Source organism: Oryx dammah, unplaced genomic scaffold, assembly GCF_014754425.2.
Source record: "Oryx dammah isolate SB20612 unplaced genomic scaffold, SCBI_Odam_1.1 HiC_scaffold_11, whole genome shotgun sequence".
Taxonomy (NCBI): domain Eukaryota; kingdom Metazoa; phylum Chordata; class Mammalia; order Artiodactyla; family Bovidae; genus Oryx; species Oryx dammah.
This window is the reverse complement of record NW_024070195.1, coordinates 37,263,238-37,283,287: the sequence shown is the minus strand read 5'-3', so window position 1 is coordinate 37,283,287 and position 20,050 is coordinate 37,263,238. Positions and strand designations below refer to the sequence as shown.

At 38.8% G+C, this 20,050-nt stretch overlaps 1 protein-coding gene across 3 annotated transcripts in view; it reads right to left on the bottom strand.

The window, feature by feature from the left end:
* The window catches only part of KIF6 (kinesin family member 6), a 430,349-nt gene that overhangs the window by 330,251 nt on the left and 80,048 nt on the right, over positions 1-20,050 (bottom strand). The gene's annotated exons all lie outside the window — the stretch shown is intronic.

Genomic DNA, 20,050 nt, shown 5'->3' with positions numbered 1-20,050 from the left:
AATATTGTACATTTGCCACAATTAATGAATCAATATTGAAATATATTATTACAAACTCTACACAAATCTTAGTTTTTAACATAATTTCTCTTTTGCCCCAGCTTCACTGAGATAAATTCAGCAATAACATATATAAAATTAAGGTGTACAATGTGATGAATTGATACAATATATATTGTGAAATAATTACCACAATAAGTCAACTTAATAAATCCATCAACACATTCATCACCTCAAATAATTATATTTTTTGTGGTGATAACATTTAAGATTTTCTCTCTTCACAACTTATAAATACATAATACAGTACTGCTAATTATTGTCACTGTGCTGTATATTAGATGCCCAGAGCTTACTCATTCTATATTTAGAAGCTTATATCCTTTGGCCAACATCTCCCCATTTTCTCTACTTCACAGCCCCAGGTAACCACCATTCTACTCTTTATTTCTATGAGTTTGTTTTTATAGATTCCACATATAAGTGAGAACATACAGTATTTGTCTTTAACTTATTTCACTAAACTACCGCACAATTGCACTCATCTCACACGCTAGTAAAGTGATGCTTAAAATTCTCCAAGCCAGGCTTCAGCATTACGTTAACCGTGAACTCCCTGACGTTCAAGCTTGTTTTAGAAAAGGCAGAGGAACCAGAGATCAAATTGCCAACATCCGCTGGATCATGGAAAAAGCAAGAGAGTTCCAGAAAAACATCTATTTCTGCTTTATTGACTATGCCAAAGCCTTTGACTGTGTGGATCACAATAAACTGTGGAAAATTCTGAAAGAGATGGGAATACCAGACCACCTGACCTGCCTCTTGAGAAATCTGTATGCAGGTCAGAAAGCAGCAGTTAGAACTGGACATGGAACAACAGACTGGTTCCAAATAGGAAAAGAAGTACGTCAAGGCTGTATATTGTCACCCTGCTTATTTAACTTCTATGCAGAGTACATCATGAGAAACGCTGGGCTGGAAGAAATGCAAGCTGGAATCAAGATTGCTGGGAGAAATATCAATAACCTCAGATATGCAGATGGCACCACCCTTATGGCAGAAAGTGAAGAGAAGCTAAAACGCCTCTTGATGAAAGTGAAAGAGGAGAGTAAAATAGTTGGCCTAAAGCTCAACATTCAGAAAACTAAGATCATGGCATCTGGTCCCATCACTTCATGGGAAATAGATGGGGAAACAGTGGAAACAGTGTCAGACTTTATTTTTTTGGGCTCCAGAATCACTGCAGATGGTGACTGCAGCCATTAAATTAAAAGATGCTTACTCCTTGGAAGAAAAGTTATGACCAACCTAGATAGCATATTCAAAAGCAGAGACATTACTTTGCCGACTAAGGTCCGTCTAGTCAAGGCTACGGTTTTTCCTATGGTCATGTATGGATGTGAGAGTTGGACTGTGAAGAAGGCTGAGTGCCGAAGAATTGATGCTTTTGAACTGTGGTGTTGGAGAAGACTCTTGAGAGTCCTTTGGACTGCAAGGAGATCCAACCAGTCCATTCTGAAGGAGATCAACCCTGGGATTTCTTTGGAAGGAATGATGCTAAAGCTGAAACTCCAATACTTTGGCCACCTCATGAGAAGAGTTGACTCATTGGAAAAAACTCTGATGCTGGGAGGGATTGGGAGCAGGAGGAGAAGGGGACGACCGAGGATGATATGGCTGGATGGCATCACAGACTCGATGGACGCGAGTCTGAGTGAACTCCGGGAGTTGGTGATGGACAGGGAGGCCTGGCATGCTGCGATTCATGGGGGTGCAAAGAGTCGGACACGACTGAGCGACTGAACTGAACTGAACTGATAATGCTCTCAAGGTCTATCTATGTTGTCACAAAAAGAATTTTCTTCTTTTTTTCATAACTGAATAATATTCCATTGCGAATATATACCACATCTTTATCTATTCATCTATAGATGGACACAAGTTTTTCCATGCCTTGCCAATTGCCTTGAGAGTGCAGATATCTCTTTGAGACAGTGATTTCATTTACTTTGGCTATATAGTTGACCTTTGAACAACTTGGGTTAGAACTTTGACATGGACTTTTTTTCAGTAAATACAAAAACCCTTCTGCATTTGTGGGTTTTGCACCTGCAGATTCAACCAACTGTAGACTCAGGTTTCCACCCAAGGTTTGTTGAATCCACAGATTCGAAACCCATGGATACAGAGAATCAAATATGGGACTTGAGCATTCATGGATTTTGGTAAATGCAAGGGGTCCTGCATTGATACTCCACAGATATACTGACAGGTGTATACTGACAGATGTCCGTGTACCCAGAAGCAGGATCGCTGTATCATTTGGTAGTTCCATCTTTAATTTTTTAAGGAAACTCCATACTGTTTTTAATGGTGGCTGCAAAACAACTTACATTTCACTGACAGTGTATAGAAGTCCCCTTCTCTTCTCTTGAAATCAGGAAATATGCCTCCAGCTTTGTTCTTCTTTCTCAGGACTGCCTTGGCTATTCAAATTCTTCTGTAGTCCTTAAAAGATTTTGGTGTTTTTACCTGCTTTTGTGAAAAATGCTGTTGGAATTTTAATAAGGATTGCATTGGATCTATAGATGGCTGTAGGCAGCTTGTTCATTTTAATAGGATTAATTCTTCTGATCCATGAACATGGTATATTTTCCCATTTATTTGTGTCTTGTTTAATTTTCTCTTTGATGTCTTGTAATTTTCAGTGTACAGATCTTTCACTTTCTTGGTTAAATTTATTCCTTTTTATTGGTTTTGATACTATTATAAATGAAATTGCATCTTTTACATTTTTTTCAGATATTTTGTTGTTAGTGTATAGAAACACAACTGATACCTGTATAGTGATTTTGTATCCTGCAACTTTAGTGAATTTGTTGCTTAGTTCCAACAGTTTTTTGGTGGGCTCTTTAGGATTTCTCTCTATGTAGGATCATATCATCTACAAACAGGAATTTTTACTTCTTTCTCTCAAATTTGGATGCCTTTTATTTCTTTTCCTTGCCTAATTGCTCTGAAGAGGACTTCCAGTATTATGTTGAATGGAAGTGGTAAAAGTGAGTACCTTTGTCATATTCCTGATTTTAGTGAGAAAGATTTAAAGCTTTCACCGTTGAGTATGATGTTAGCCATGACTTTGTTATATATGGCATTTGTTATGTTGAGGTACATTCTTTTTATACTCAATTTGGTTGAGTGCTTTATCATAAAAGAATGCTGAATTTTGTCAAATGCTTTTCCTGCACCTATTGAGATGATCATATGATTTTTATCTTCTGTGAATGTGGTGTATCACATTTATTGATTTGCACATGTTAAATCATCTTTGCATTCCAGGGATAATCCTACTTGAACATGGTGTGTGATCCTTTTAATGTGCTGTTGAATTCAGTTTGCCAGTTTGTTGTTGAGATTTTTTGCATCTATATTCATCAGGGATTTTAGTCTATGGTTTCTTTGTGGTGTCCTTAATCTGGCTTTGGTATCAATGTAATGTTGAATGTAGAAATGTTCCTTCCTCTCCAATATTTTTAGAAGAGTTTGAGAAGGATTGGCATTAATTTTCAAGTATTTGGTAGAATTCACTAGTGAAACAATCTGGACTCAGGATTTTCTTTGTTGAAAGATTTTTGATTACTAATTCAATCTCCTTATTGTTATTGATCTGTTAGAAGTTTCTATTTCTCCATGACTCAGTCTTACTTCATTCTATATTTCTAAAAACTTTTTCGAGGTTATCCAGCTTGCTGGGATATAAATGCCCATAGTAGTCTCTTATGATCTTTTGCATTTCTTTGGTGTTAGCTCTTAGGTTCCCATTTTCATCTCTGATTTATTAGGGAATTCTATCATTACTCTTAGGTGGCTAGCTAAAAGTTTGTCAATTTAGTTTAAGGAAAAAAAAAAAAACAACATACTTGCTTTCTGGCTATTTGGTAGTTCCTTTGTCCCTTTCTTCCTCTTCTGTCTTTCCTTGGGAGTTGATGGTTTGATTCTTTCCTCTTTATCTTTTGAGTATCTCCTGCAGGTTTTTGCTTTGTGGTTACGATGAGACTTACATAAAATATCTTAACAATATAACAGATTATTTTAAGCTGATAACTTGACTTTGATCACATATAAAAATTCTACCCATTTTACTCCTTGTCCCATATTTTATGTTTTTGATATCACAGTTTGCCTCTTTTTATATTGTATATTTGTTAACAAAATATTGTAGCTATAGTTAGTTTTTAATACTTTTGTCCTTTCAACTCTATACTAGAGTTAAGCAATTAGCACATCACCATGTCATTGTTGTTTAATTGCTAAGTCATGTCTGACTCTTTTGTGACCCCATGGACTATAGCCCACCAGGCTCCGCTGTCCATGGAATTTCCCAGGCAAGAATACTCGAGTGAGTTGCCAATTCCTTCTCCAGGGGATCTTCCTGACCCAGGAATCAAACTTGCATCTCCTGCATTGATAGGCAGATTCTTTACCACTGAGCTACCAAGGAAGCCTGGTAACACATAACTGTATTACAGTATTAAAGTGTTCTGAATTTGCCTATATACTTACCTTTACCATTATGTTTATATCTTCATATGTTTTCATGTTACTAATTAGTGTCTTTTCAATTCAGCTTGAAGAGCCCCTTTCAGCATTTCTTGTAAGGCAAGTCTAGTGATAAATTCTATCAACTTTTATTTCTCCCTCATTTCTGAAAGGCAACTTTGCCAGCAAAGTATTCTTGGTTGGCAGTTGTTTCCCCCCCGCCAAACTTTTATATGTCACCCCACTCTCTTGGGCTGAAAAGTTTATGCTAAGAAATCTGCTGATAGCCGTATGGGGTTTCCCTTATTGTGAGCAGGTTGTTTTTTTTTTTTTTTTTTTTGGTGTTTTTAAAATTTTCTCTTGGTTTTTGATTTTAGACAGTTTTATTTTAATGTGTCTTGGTCTGAAATTTTAGGGTGACATATTAGTTTCATGAACAGGGATATCCAAGTGTCTCCCCAGATTTGACGACTCTTACTCATTATTTCTTTAAATAAGCTTTCAGTCCCTTTATCCCTCTCTTCTGAGACTTTAACAATGAGTAGCTTGTTTCTTTTATGGTTTCTCATGCTTCCTGTAGGTTTTCGTCACTCTTTTTCGTTCTCTTTCCTTTTTGCTTCTCTAACTGGATGATTTCAAATGACTTTTTTTTTTTTTGTTAATCAATTCTTGCTTCTGCTTGGATGCATCAGCTATGAAGCTTTCCAATGAATCTTCAATTAAGTTATTGTATTCCTTGACCCTAGGACTTCAGTTTGCTTGTTTTTTAATGGCTTCTATTTCTTCATTGAATTTTTCATTTTGCTTATGTATTGTTTTCCTAATTTCATTTAGTTGTCTACATTTATCTTCTTGTGGTTACTTAAATTTAAGAGGATTATTGTAAATACTTTGTTGGAAAGCACACAGATCTCTATTTCTTTGGGGCTAGTCTTTGGAGCTTTATTAATTTCCTTTGATGATGTCATGCCTGCATGGGTGAACTTGAATGCTGGGTCCACAGGGGCTGACCCGGCATTGGGAACCACTGAAGTGGGTCCGGCATCTGGGTCCTAGGGTTTAGCCAAGAGTAGGTTGGACTGGGAGCCTGGTTTCACAGGAGCTGGTCTGGAGGTTGGGTTCACAGCAGCCAGCCTGGTGGTAAGGCCATTCTAGAGCCTTGGGCCACTGGAGCTGAATTATTACAGAATATTTCTACTCAACAGGATCTGTCACCAATTATATAGCAATATCCCATTAGCAATGTCATTTGGAAATATATTTCTTGGCCACAAATGCACTAGGTAAATGAAGTCTGTGACTTTAAGTATCAAACATTAAACATTTTATTGATTTTTGATAGAAACCCTTCTAAAATATCAGAGGTTTCTAATATAGAAAAGTAATGGACACAGAGAATAAATTAGCGTTTTCCTTCTGATTTAGCTATGAAAAGCTTTTTCACAACCTATGGAAAGTGAGCACTGTAGTGTGTATCTGGCACCTGATGACTGTTATACCTACTTTTTTAAGCTTAAACATTCTCTTTCTATCAGTTGGTCTTAGTATTACACCATCTTCTATGTGCTTACTCCCCCTTCCCCGCAACTGCAGTAGAATAGCAAACCAAATGGCAAAGCTTCAAAGAATGCTATATAAAAAGTTTGAAATGTAGGCGCCACCTATATACGCTCAATGGCTATTTCTATATTACACTGCTACAATAAAAACTAAATAAAGAAATGTAAATGGGCAAATTTTGTCTCCGGTTCCTTTCAGTTGAGCCTCCTCATCCAAACTCAATCTGCACCCCCTCTTCATCAGGCACTGGGAAGTTTCATATGTTTCTAATCTCATCTGGCCTAAGAGAAAAATACTAATTCAAAATAAATATAGTGCAGTAAGGACCTTTCAAAATTATGTCTCCACAAGAACAACAAGGACAGTGGCAGATATAGTAAAAGTCAACTTTTTTAAAAGAACCCTAGAAGATACCCAAAGGTTCACAACAGTCCAAGGAGTGCTTACTCAAGAAAAACGACTGAATATCAGTAAGAACAGTGAGCTTTATGGTGTTTTAACCTAACCATTGCCACTCCCTTCTCCCCAATTCCATGGTAGCCTTGAAAAGACAAAAGCCTTGCAACTAGAGCAAGTGTGACGGTGCAAACTAACAACAGGAGACTAGCAACAAGTGGGGGACAGTACAGGCTTGGAGCCCAAAGAATTGCATTTCTCTGACCTGTCTGGAAACATCCTAGAAAAGCCCCACTCACAGCATTTGTCATTGTTTGACCTGACTCAGAGCTCACTCAGTGCAAACAGCCCTCTCCCCATGGTGTTTATTGAAAAAAAAAAAAAAATCAGTGTTAAGTGTTTAATATTACAGTTGCCCTAGGTTGCAATGTTAGTGAGGCAAACAAGAGGGTGAAAAAGGCTTACAATAAAAATCTGTGGAATGGTATGTTTATGAGAGCTTTGAAAAGTGATGGTATATTCCTGAGTCTCCAGAAGGCCGCATACTTGTGCCGGGCTATGTGCGTGCCCAGGGAAGACGCAAGAAGGTGATTGTATTTCACTTCTGGCTGACCGTGAGGCTCCGCACAAGCATGAAGTAAAGGCTAAGGCAGTTATAAATTTCTGGAGCATTGAGAGGGTGTCCCAACACATACACAGACTCCTTCATCAAAGGTTTGGAGATGGACTGGTTTAAGGCATTTAAGGACAGCTCTGTCCAGTTTTTAACTGATGATTAAGCAACTGAGCAGTGATTTCAGAGGCTGCAAGCAACAAAGAATATAGACATTACAGAATTAGTCTAGAAAATTCACTAAACAAACCAGCAGCAGCAATAACAATAGCAAACTCTAGGGAGGGTGGAAATCTGATTCTCAGAGCTGTTATATTACATTACATATAACATCCAGTTTTCCAACCCCCAAAATTTTGAGGGCTTCCCTAGCGGCTCACTGGTGAAGAATCTACCTGCCCATGCAGAAGACACAGGTTCATTCCTTGATTTGGAAAGATTTCACATGCCACAGAGCAACTGAGCCCATGCACCATAACTATTGAGCCTATGCTCTCAAGTCCAGGAGCTGCAACAGCTGAGCTCAACTGCCACAACTACTGAAACCTGTGTGCCCAAGAGCCTGTGCTCTGCAATAAGAGAAGCCGCTGCAAAGAGAAGCCTGCACATCACAGCTAGATAATGGCCCCCGGCCGTCACAACGGAAGCAAAGACTGCACAGCAATGAAGAGCCAACATAGCCAAAAATAAAGAAATAAATTCGAAATACACAAAGAAACAGGAAAGTATTTCCCATACACAAGAAATAAAAGGTTTAACAGAAACAGTCCTGCAGGAAGCCCAGACAATGACTCATTATCTAGATGTATAATTTATTTATTACACATATGTTCAAAAAACAAAAGTAAAGCATGCTTAGAGAACTAGAGAAAGTATGAGAATAACAAACATAAAAAAGAATATTAACAAAAAAAAATTTTTTTAAAGAAACAAGTAGAAATTCTGGAGTTGAAAGTTAAGATGACCTTTTTTTTTTTTTTTTCAATTCACCAGAAGAGAACATTTGACTCCAATAGAAAAAACAATCAGTGAACTTCAGGACAGGTCAATTAAAACTATCCAGTCTGCGGAACAGAAATTAAGAAAAATAAATAGAAAATTAAGATATCAACATATACATAATGGAAGTCCCAGATGGAGAGGGGACAAATATTTAAAGAAATAATGGCCCTAAACTTCCCAAATTTGATGGAAAACATGAATCTATATTTCAAAGAATCTCAGTATACTCCAAGTAGAAAAAACTCAAAGATATCCAAATCTAGACTTTAAAAGTAGAAAAAGAAAAGTGACATTACCTACAAGGAATCTTCAAAAAGATTAACAATGGATTTTTTTCAATAGGAACAAATGGAGGACAGAGGCAATGGAAGGACATATTCAAAATGGCAAAAGATTAGTTTGGACATCTTTCTTTGCAGAAGTTAACAAACATCTCCTAAAATTTACATTTTAATTTTGCTTTCAGATTGGTCATTGCTGCTGCTGCTGCTGCTGCTGCTAAGTCACTTCAGTCGTGTCCGACTCTGTGCGATCCCATAGACGGCAGCCCACCAGCCTCCCCCATCCCTGCTACTGCATAGAAATACAAGTGATTTTTATATATACGTCTTACATCCTGCAAACTTGCTAATTATCTTATTATTCGTAATTATTTTCTAGTGGATTTCTATCTATATACATAATCGTGTCATCTGCAAAAAGAGATACTTCTTCATTTCCAATCTAGGTATCTTTAATTCATTTTCTTGCTTAAATTTAAAAGCACTGGCTAGTTCACTAGCGACAAATTCTCTCAGTTTATGTTTATCTGGGAAGGTCCTAATTTCTCCATTTTTGAAGAATGAGGTTTGAAGCTACAGAATTCTCTGTTTGCACATTGATTTTTTTTTTTTGTCTTCCTTTTTTAGTGTCTCTTGCTCTTCTTTTTTAACTAGAGTTGATTTACAATGTCATGCTAGTTTCAGGTATAAAGAAAAAATGATTTAGTTATTCTTATCCATTATAACTTATAATGGGGGCTTCCCAGGTGGCACTAATGGTAAAGAATCTGCCTGCTAAAGCAAGAGACACATGGACATCACCAGATGGTCAACACTGAAATCAGATTGATTATATTCTTTGCAGCCAAAGAAGGAGAAGCTCTACACAGTCAGCAAAAGCAAGACCGGGAGTTGACTGTGGCTCAGATCATGAACTCCCTATTGCAAAATTCAGACTTACATTGAAGAAAGTAGGGAAAACCAGTAGACCATTCAGGTATGACCTAAATCCAATTCCTTACAATTATACAGTGGAAGTGACAAATAGATTCAAGGGATTAGATCTTATAGACAGTGCCTGAAGAACTATAGATGGAGGTTCGTAACATTGTAAAATGGGTGGTGATCAAAACCATTCCCAAGAAGAAATGCAAAAAGGCAAAATGGTTGTCTGAGGAGGCCTTACATGTAGCTGAGAAAAGAAGAAAAGCAAAAGGCAAAGGAGAAGAGGAAGGATATCTGAATCCATCTGAATGCAGAGTTCCAAAGACTAGCAAGGAGAAAGAAAGTCTTCCTCAGTGATCAATACAAAAAAATAGAAGAAAACAATAGAATGGGAAAGACTAGAGATTGCTTCAAGAAAATTAGAGATACCAAGGGAGTATTTCATCAAAGATAGGCTCAATAAAGGACAGAAATGGTATGGGCCTAACAGAAGCAGAAGGAATTAAGAAGAGGTGGCAGGAATACACAGAAGAACTATACAAAAGAGATCTTAATGACCCAGGTAACCATGACGGTGTGATCACTCATCTAGAGCCAGACATCCTGGAGTGTGAAGCCAAGTGGGCCTTAAGAAGCATCACTTTGAACAAAGCTAGTAGAGGTGATGGAATTCCAGCTGAGCTATTTCAAATCCAAAAAGATGATGCTGTGAAAGTGCTGTACTCAATATGCCAGCAAATTTAGAAAACTTAGCAGTGGCCACAGGACTGGAACAGGTCAGTTTTCATTCCAGTCCTAAAGAAAGGCAATGCCAAAGAATGTTCAAACTACTGCACAATTGTACTCATCTCACATGTTAGCAAAGTAATGCTCAAAATTCTCCAAGCTAGACTTCAACAGTATGTGAACCGAGAACTTCCAGATGTTCAAGCTGGATTTAGAAAAAGCAGAGGAACCAGAGATCAAATTGCCAACATCCATTGGATCACAGAAAAAGCAAGAGAATTTCAGAAGAACATCTGCTTCATTGACTACACTAAAGCCTTTGACTGTGTGGATCACAACAAACTGTGGAAAATTCTTAAAGAGATCAAAATACCAGACAACCTTATCTGCCTCCTGAGAAAACTGTATGCAGGTCAAGAAGCAACAGTTAGAACCAGATATGAAACAATGGACTGCTTCTAAATTAGGAAAGGAGTATGTGAAGGCTGTATATTGTCACTTACCTTATTTAACTTATATGCAGAGTACATCATGTGAAATGCCAGACTAGATGAAGCACAAGCTGGAATCAAGATTGCTGGGAGAAATACCAATAACCTCAGATATGCAGATACCACCACCCTTACGGAGAACTAAAAAACTCTCCTGAAAGAGGAGAGTGAAAAAGCTGGCTTAAAACTCAACATTCAAAAAACAAAGATCATGGCATCTGGTCCCATCACTTCATGGCAAATAGATGGGGATACAATGGAAACAGTAATACACTTTTATTTTCTTGGGCTCCAAAATCTCTGTGGATGGTGACAGCAGCCATGAAATTAAAAGATGCTTGTTCCTTGGAAGAAAAGCTATGACAAACATAGATAACATATTAAAGAGCAGAGACATTACTTTGCTGAAAATAGTCTGTCTAGTCAAAGTTATGGTTCTTCCAATAGTCATGTATGGATGTGAGAGTTGGACCATAATGAAAGCTGAGCACTGAAGAATTGATGCTTTTGAACTATGGTGCTGGAGAAGACTTTGAGAGTCCCTTGGACAGCAAGGAGTTCAAACCAGTCCATCCTAAAGGAATTCAGTCCTGAATATTCATTGGAAGTTCTGATGCTGAAGCTGAAACTGCAATACTTTGGCCACCTGATGCAAAGAACTGACTCATTGGAAAAGACCCTGATGCTGGGAAAGATTGAAGGCAGGAGGAGAAGGGGACGACAGAGGATGAGATGGTTGGATAGCATCACTGACTTGAGGGACATCAAGCTCTGGGAATTGGTGATGGACAGGGAAGCCTGCTGTGCTCCAGTCCATGGGGTCAAAGAGTTGGAGATGACTGAGAGACTGAACTCAATGTAAGAGACACAAGAGACTCAGGTTGGATCCCTGGATCGGGAAGATTCCCCTGGAGCAGGAAAGCGCAATTCACTTCAGTATTCTTGCTGGGAAAATTCCATGGGCAGAGGAACCCAGTGACTACAGTCCACGGGGCCACAGTCAGACACACCTGAAGCGACTGAGCTCACACATGGATTATTCATTATAAGATACTGAATATAGCTCATTGCTATACAGTAGGACCTTGTTGTTTATCTGTTTTATATGTAGTAGTTTATATCTGCTAATCCCAAACTCCTTACTTATCCCTCTCTCTCTTTCCTCTTGATGACCATAAATTTGTTTTCTATGTCTGTGAATCTGTTTCTATTTTGTAAATAAGTCTATTTTTGTCATATTTTTAGATTCTGCATACAAGTGATATCATATGATTTGTCTTTCTCTGTCTGACTTATGTCATTTAGTATGGATAATCCATAGGTTTTTTATGGCTGAGTAGTATTCCATTGTATATATGTGGAATCTTTTTTCCAACTTCTTTATTCATTCATCTCGTGATAAAAATTTGTTTGCTTCTGTGTCTTGGCTATTAAATAGTGCTGTAAAGAACACTGGAACACATGTATCTTTACAAATTAAGAGTTTTCTCCAGATATATGCCCAGGAGTGAGATTGCTGGATCACACAGGAACTCTATTTTTAGTTTTTTAAGGAACTTCCATACTGTTTTCCATAATGGCTGCACCAATTTACAGTCCCATCAGTAGTAATTATTTAAAAGACAGGAAGAGAAAATAGTAATTAATAAAAGTAATGAAAAGGAAATGATGAATTTCAGCAATGAATGTTGGGATATACATTTTTGGTAAGAAATATTTCTGTACTTCCTAAAACAAACAATGCAGGCTATTGCCTAATTTATCCTAGCTAGAGACATTTCTGATTTATGTAAGCAAATCAAGGCCTTATAAACCAAAGTTTGATGATCAGATGAAAGTTGCATTGTAGAAATTCTCTCCCTCCTTTTGAAAAACACATTATCCCTAGAAATTTAAATTGCAAAGCTATTTTCTCATTTCTTATCTTTCAATATTTGCATGAATAAAACAAAAATAAAGCTTCTCCCCTCTTGCAGATTATAAACTGCGGTGTTATTGCACACACATCACATTTACATCCTAGAAAAAAATACAAACCATTCTAGGTTTAGTTTTTCACTTTTATTACTCTTTATTTGTTTAACCCCAAGTGGAAGAAAGCTGTCTAGACGTATCTGAAGTGAGACTTCTTTTTGTTTAACTAGATGAGAAGGCTTTAAAAATTTCCTTACACAACATCTAAATCAAAGTAACCATCAACATATTACTACTGTGCTGCTAATTTAGTTCACTGAACCAAACAAATGACATTATAGCCCTTAAATCTGAAGAGATAAGCAGAGTTGAAAGCAACAACAAAGCAGTGAGATTATGGGTTTCATGACTGGCATCATTAGAGGTTTTCTAACTACTTTTTGTCCAACAGAAGAACCCTTTCTAAGGTATTTCTGAAAAATAGATATCTGAACTATGTTTCAACAGCTGTCTGATTGAGGAGCAGGATAGAATCATATCTGGGTGGGGTTGCCTTCATTTTTGAGCAGAGAGGGACAAGTAAGAGGGTACCTTAAAAGATTCATGCAGTTTAGCCTGGGAAAAAATTAATAATGTCAGGAAAATACATATTTATCATTTTTTAAAATTTCATCAGATCAAATCAAATCAGCTCACCAGAAAACACAAATAAACCAATTAGTACTAAGAGCAGAATTTTTAAGCAAATAGAAATTATACTATATGTTTCATTAGACTACTAAGACTATTAGTCAAGATAAATCTGAACCAGAATTATCAAAATTAAAGCCTCTACTCTAAATACTTCCTTGGTGGCCCAGACGATAAAGAATCTGCCTGCTATGCAGGAGACCCAGGTTCAGTTCCTGGGTCAGAAAGATTCCCCTGGAGGAGGAAATGGCAACCCACTCTCGTATTCTTGCCTGGGAAATCCCATAGACAGAGGAGCCTGGCAGGCTACAGTCCAGGGGTCTCAAAGAGTCGGACACAACTGAGCAACTAAACTGTAAATACATGGTAACCCTATTAGCTCATCTTGTCTTTCACCCAGTTCTAAGAACCCAAGTAGCTGAAATTCACTAGTTTTGATTTATTTTTCATTCTCAGAACATTTTCATTTCTGTCCACTGTAGCCCTTTTTTGAGAATAAAGTCCCTCAGAAGTAGCCTCAAGCAGTATTGGGGGCAGTCCATTGTATTTATAGAGAATATTGTAAGTGACTCTCAATCGTTTTTCACTTTCAGAATATTTCTGAGTGCATAATTCTGCAACTTGAATTTTTGAAGAGGAATTTGAACCCAAAAGAGTAACAGTTCACAATTAACATGACTCAGCTTTGCCATAAATAAAAATAATCTTCCCATCTGTTGAGCCAAATGAACCTCTAACCTGTAAAATTTACAGCAAGTTTTGGTCATGGGGCATCCCCTTTGCTACCAAGGGGAAGGAGGGAGAAAAGCATATAGTGATGGAGACCTAGCCTTCAGGGAAACTTGAGAAGGTGGGAGACTTGGAGAGCTAAATGGTTCTGCCCAGCAAGCTTCCTTAGTCCATCATCTTCTGGTAATAACCCCCCACCCACTCCATTCCATTCTTCAAGCTCATGAGGAATAAGCAAGTGTCAGGGCACTGGACTCAGGCCTGGCCAGCCACCCCCTCCCCCGCCCACTTTCCACCTTGGTCCCCAACACCTCTCATGTCTCTAACAGCTCCTCTTCTAAGAGGCTGATAACATACCGCAAGCAGAACAAAATAAGAGTCCCTCTAACATGAATTTTGAGAGGAAAAGAGCTTCCTTTTGCTGGAGACTGTGAACCATGGCTGTCAGAAGCCATGTCGCCTGCCCTTCTGCACAGTGAACATGGGTCAGACGGGTGGAGAAGGAACCTTGGTCTTGTCAGGGACCTAGTTCAAGTAGCGATGACCCTGATTTTTGCAGCACTCCTTTCAATTCTCTGAACTAACTCAGTTATGTGAGTCAAGAAATCCTCTTTACTTTGAGTTCAGATTCTGTTATACGTAACCAAGAGAGCCCTAACTAAAACAAGAGTTTCTAGCGTGATCTGCAAAGCATCTATTGTACCTTGGTTTAGACCAGCGGGTCTCAGGCTGATAGTGAATCTTGTCTACAGGAATGTTTATAAACTTATCTAAATGTAAATGGGCCTTCCCTGGCGGCTCAATGGCAAAGAATCTGCCAGTCATGCAGGAGACCCAGGTTGGATCCCTGAGTCGGGAAGACCCCCTGGAGAAGGAAATGGCAACCAACTCCAGTATTCTTGCCTGGGAAGTCCAGAGGAGCCTGGCGGGCTACAGTCCACGAAGTCGCAGAAGAGTTGGATACAACTTAGCAACTGAACAACAACAACAAAATGTTAATGCCTTTATGTGGGACATGTGTTTTCCAGTTTGCCACAGTCCCCAAAACTCTCTACTGTCTTAGACTGAGTTGCTTCTCAAATGTATGATACCAGCCTAGACCTGAAGGCAGGGTTACATCCCTATACAATAACAGAGTGCCAACCACAGTGTGGTCCCTGTGAACACCACCACTCTCCCAGAGGGGCACAGTGCTGTCATTCATGCAGACCACAGTGGGTCATGCCTCCCTGAGGTATGTAACATGCAAGTACTGGTTAAAGACATGTGGGTTTAGTTGCCCTGGTTTGGACCTCATCCTTCCAAAAGCACATCTGGCAAGATAGCCTCCTAAGGTCTTGAGAGATTCATTTGCATGATGTACAGATCTAACCATAAATCCTGATAGAGAACTAAAGAGGGTTCCATAGCTAAACTTAGTTGACCTAAATAAAACCATTAGTTGTTTTTTGGAAAGGAATATTCAAAGCAAGGCTATCTGGATGGAAAACAATTAACCTACACACCCAAAATGTGTTTTTGACAGAAAAATTAAACTGTAAAGGTAGATTAAATTGTAATTGACATAATCGGGATCATCATTTAAAGCTGTGTCTGTGGGCATACTAGGGCTTCCCGGATAGCTCAAGTGGTAAAGAATCTGCCTGCCATGTGGAGACCCAGGTTCAATCCCTGGTTTGGGAAGAGGGGAGAGGCTACCCACTCCAGTATTCTTGCCTGGAGAATCCCATGGAAAGAGGAGCCTGACGGGCTACAGTCCATGGGGTCACAAAGAGTTGGACACAACTGAGAAACTGGTTATTTGACTAGAGTCACAAATAAAAACACTCACAGGCCAGATTCAGTCAAAACAATCTTTTGTTTGTCCAGCATTATTTTTTTTTTCTAACCTGAATATTTGTAGCCCCCGGGGACCTGTGCTTCCCAGTTTTGGCACTGACATCATCTCTCCCTACTGCCCTCATTGGCTTATTTCAGATTAGCTGCCTGCCCTCTATGGAATTTTTAATTTTGCAGCCTCTGGTGTAAAGTAACTCAGATAAATGTTAAGAGATTAACACTATGATTTTTTTTTTTAATAAACTAAACTGAACTAAATCTAAGAATGATATAAGCATGGAAAACTCTTCCAGATTTTGAAATGTCATAGGCAAACCCCCTCAAACCACCAATTACCCAAGAAACAGACTGGATATCTCCCACCATTGCTCACACTGCACAAGTTTTAAAACACAACAGGACAGGGGTGTTGGGTGCTTTCTTTTCAAACAGTGCCTTTGGCACAATCAGGACTCCCGCTCTTGGATGAATCACAAAAACAGTATCAGCAACCATCTTTCTTGAATGATCTGCAAATTCTTCTCTTTGGATACAGGGGCTGAGAGAGAGGACCATGTGAAGTTCTTTCCAGCTGTATGATTCTCATGGATTTGTTCAGTCTTGTCCTAGTGACTTCAAACCAAATTTTGCAAGAGACAAACACACCAACAGTCTCCCTTGAAAGGACCCTCAAGATCTTATACACACAAAACAGCTTTATGTCCATAAGTTCATAGACCAAGTCCAGGCCAAAGTGCTCTCTATATGAGGCTGTTTATTTTTTCCCAAGTTTCTGAAGAAACCATCTCGTCTCAGCATTAACAATAGTGAAAGTGAAGTCGCTCAGTCGTGTCTGACTCTTTGCAACCCCATGGATTGTAGCCTACCAGGCTCTTCTGTCCATGGGATTTTCCAGGCAAGAGAACTGGAGTGGGCAACTTAAATCTGGAAACATAAGACATATGCATGAAACTTCAATAAAAGAAAAGGACCCCTTCTGAATACAATCCAGTTCTGAACTGTGTTTAAGTTTGAAGTCCAGTAAATTGTATTAAAAGGTGAAGGCTAAATTTTTATCTTATTGACATTATGGAAAATGCATTTACTCTAGCATTTCTGACAGATACTTTTTCTGCTACCCTTGAGAATAAACGCTTAGATTCATTAAATATATAATTGTTTTCAGATGACCATCTAAAGAAGCAACTAAAATGAAACAACAAAAGTTTTATAATGTGGAAAAATCCATTGTCTATAGAAATTTATTAAAGCAGAATTTTGCATAAAGTGTGAACTGGCTTCTTTGTGCATATTTTGAAGGGGTACAAAAGAAAATAGAAAACAACTTTCCTTAAAACTGTAACTCTGAGCTCTCTGTCAGTGAATTGATCAACCACATTTTCAAAGCATCCATTATATTACATTAAAAGCCTGGCATCATGTTCTGTGTGAATTTATAGGTGGGAAAAAAACCTTTCAGTGCAAAATAAAAGCAAGGTAAGTATCTTTAAATATACAAGCATGTGCATATATTATATCTGTATAATCTTTTAATTTACACATTAATTTATAACAAAATACTCCAAATGGCTTATTTGTAAATGCTTACAGAGAGATGGAGGATTTATAAAAAGTCCTCCATAAGGATTTGTCATTAGAAGGGCAAAGTGAGAAAACTATATTTTCCTAGGGACTCCATTCTTATCCTCTCAGGACTGAATGAAGCCTTTGGACTCTCCAGCTGTCTGAGTAGGTAGAAATAGAAATCTAGGAACGTAGGCTGCTGCTGCTGCTAAGTTGCTTCAGTCGTGTCTGACTCTGTGCCACCCCATAGACAGCAGCGCACTAGGCTTCCCCATCCCTGGGATTCTCCAGGCAAGAACACTGGAGTGGGTTGCCATTTTCTTCTCCAATGCATGAAACTGAAAAGTGAAAGTGAAGTGGCTCCGTCATGCCCGACTCTTAGTGACCCCACGGACTGCAGCCCCCCAGGCTCCTCCGTCCATGGGATTTTCCAGGCAAGAGTACTGGAGTAGGGTGCCATTGCCTTCTCCAGGAATGTAGGCTAAGAGGTGGGAAATACTTGCACAGAAAGGGACAAAGGGGCCTACACTGTGGGGGTGAGTTGAAAGAGAATGGAGGGTGGGAAAATGGGAACCAAGGATGGTGGGGGAGGACAGCATGTAGCTGCTATAGGTGTGGAGGATGCTGAGAGAAGCAGCAATGGACCAAGGATGTTAAAGACGTTTGGTTGTTGTTTTAGTCGCTAAGTCACGTCTGACTCAATTGCGACCCCTCAGACTGTAACCCACCAGGTTCTTCTGTCCATTGGATTTCCTAGGCAGGAATACTGGAGAGGGTTGCCATTTCCTTCTCCAGGGATCTTCCCAACCCAGAAGTGGAATCCACATCTCCTGCATTGCAGGCAGATTCCTCACCGCTGAGCCACAGGATCAAACCCAAAGATGTTTGCAGCCATTAAAAAGGCATTCTCCTAACCCTTGCATTTGCTTAGGAACCTGAAAACAACCTGACTTTTGTGTATCTTCAGAATGACATTGTCCACAAACTGGACCACATGGAGCTCGAGTTTATATTTGCGTTACGAGCCTTCTCCAAACTTTTAGTCTCAGGATTATTTGCTAAGTAAGATCTTCTAACTTGATTTCAATTTGGGGTGAAATGGAAGACATTTTTTACATTCCTGGGAAAATTCAAACACACCTTGATTTCGATTGACTATAATCGAGGGAGGAATTTGCCCTTGGGTAAAGAAAGGTAAATAAAAATGCATCTCATGAAGTTGCTAAGCACCCTCCCACGTAGTTTTGGTTATATCATGCATAAACAAGAATCCAATGAGATATACGAGCTGAGGGTCTGAAGCAGAAGGCTGTGACCTGATTGCAATTGCTCAGAAAGGAATGAGGGGAAAGGAGCAGAAAACGAGGCAAAAAGAATGGGCCACACCATTACTAAGCTGACTGTTCAGCTGAGGAACGTCAAGCTCATCCCGCAGGCCATGGAGAGTCACTGAGGGGTTGACGCAGGTTGGGGGTGGCCAAGGGGTGACAGGTGGTCATTAGTTGGGCACAAGAGCAGAGCTGCAGGCTGATGTTGGTTGAGAGGACATCCTATGAGGGGCCTTCTAGAAGCTGCTGTGGGAAGAGACTTGAAGAGAACAGGAGGAAATGGTGTTCACCAAATTTTGTGAGACATGTATCCTGCTCTTAGTTTATGGAGAGTATAGTTGAGATACCATCTTATCAAGTGCTATTAGCAACATGGTCTTAAATAAACTGAAAAACCTCTGGTCTTAAAGCAATCAACAAATAGTTCCATATCTGAAATTTCCTGTAGCACTTCAAATTTAGTTTAATAAAAACCTAACTTGGTATTTTCCTCTCAAACATATCCCTCCTCTTTCATTCTCCAGAGAATTTCTCCTGAGACTTCTATTATCGCCACTTTATGATGAAAAACAAAGCTTTAGAGAAGTTAACTAGATCAAGGTCACACTTCATAAGTGATAAGACCAAAATTAAAGTCTATCTAATTCCAAACATAATATCCTTTCTACTACCTAATTAAGTTATAAAGTTAATCTGACCATCTTTTTTTTAAAACTTAATAATCTACTGTGTTCATTGGAATCTTATCCAGTTAAATATCCATCTCAAAGTTGCCTTGCCCACACATTCACAGGAAAAAAAAAACACCAAATTATTAGAACTTGTTTACTGGCTCCTTTTTTTTTAAGGTGAGGGCTAATCATAATAAAAAGATGACAGATTAAGTTGTTACCATTAAATTACCCATTCTAATACTTTCCACGGGTACTCATCTTAAAACCACACCTTTGTGGCTCACACTGCAGGCAGTGAGAATCTTATCACTGTGAATGTAGGGCAGGTCTGTGATTCTTTCATCTTGAGTACCTTGATTTTCATTAATTATACAGTAAAATCCAGCAAAGCGCTGTTTCATAACACCACTAACTAGGATGGCTAAAGCCAGAACAGAAAAATAATAACATAAAATCGGTGTCACCCATTGAGAGAGAAGCAAAAGACATCAGCATGTTAGTAACATCAACAGAAAAGAATGCCCAGTCTTTTTACGGTTTTCCTCCTGAAGGCAGCTGTCAAAAGGAGAAAGTAGCAGGGACTTCAGGGACAGCCTCTAGGAAAGGCAGAAATTTAAGAGAAAATAACTCAGATATTTCCCTCAGTTTCCTTTGAGGCCTGATATCTAAAAACTCATTTCAATTCCCTTTCTGGAACCCAAGGATCACAAAGGAATTGTAACTTGTAACGAGTAGCTAAATACAGTTTACATAATAGGTGAGGTCGGGTGGTTAAAGACTC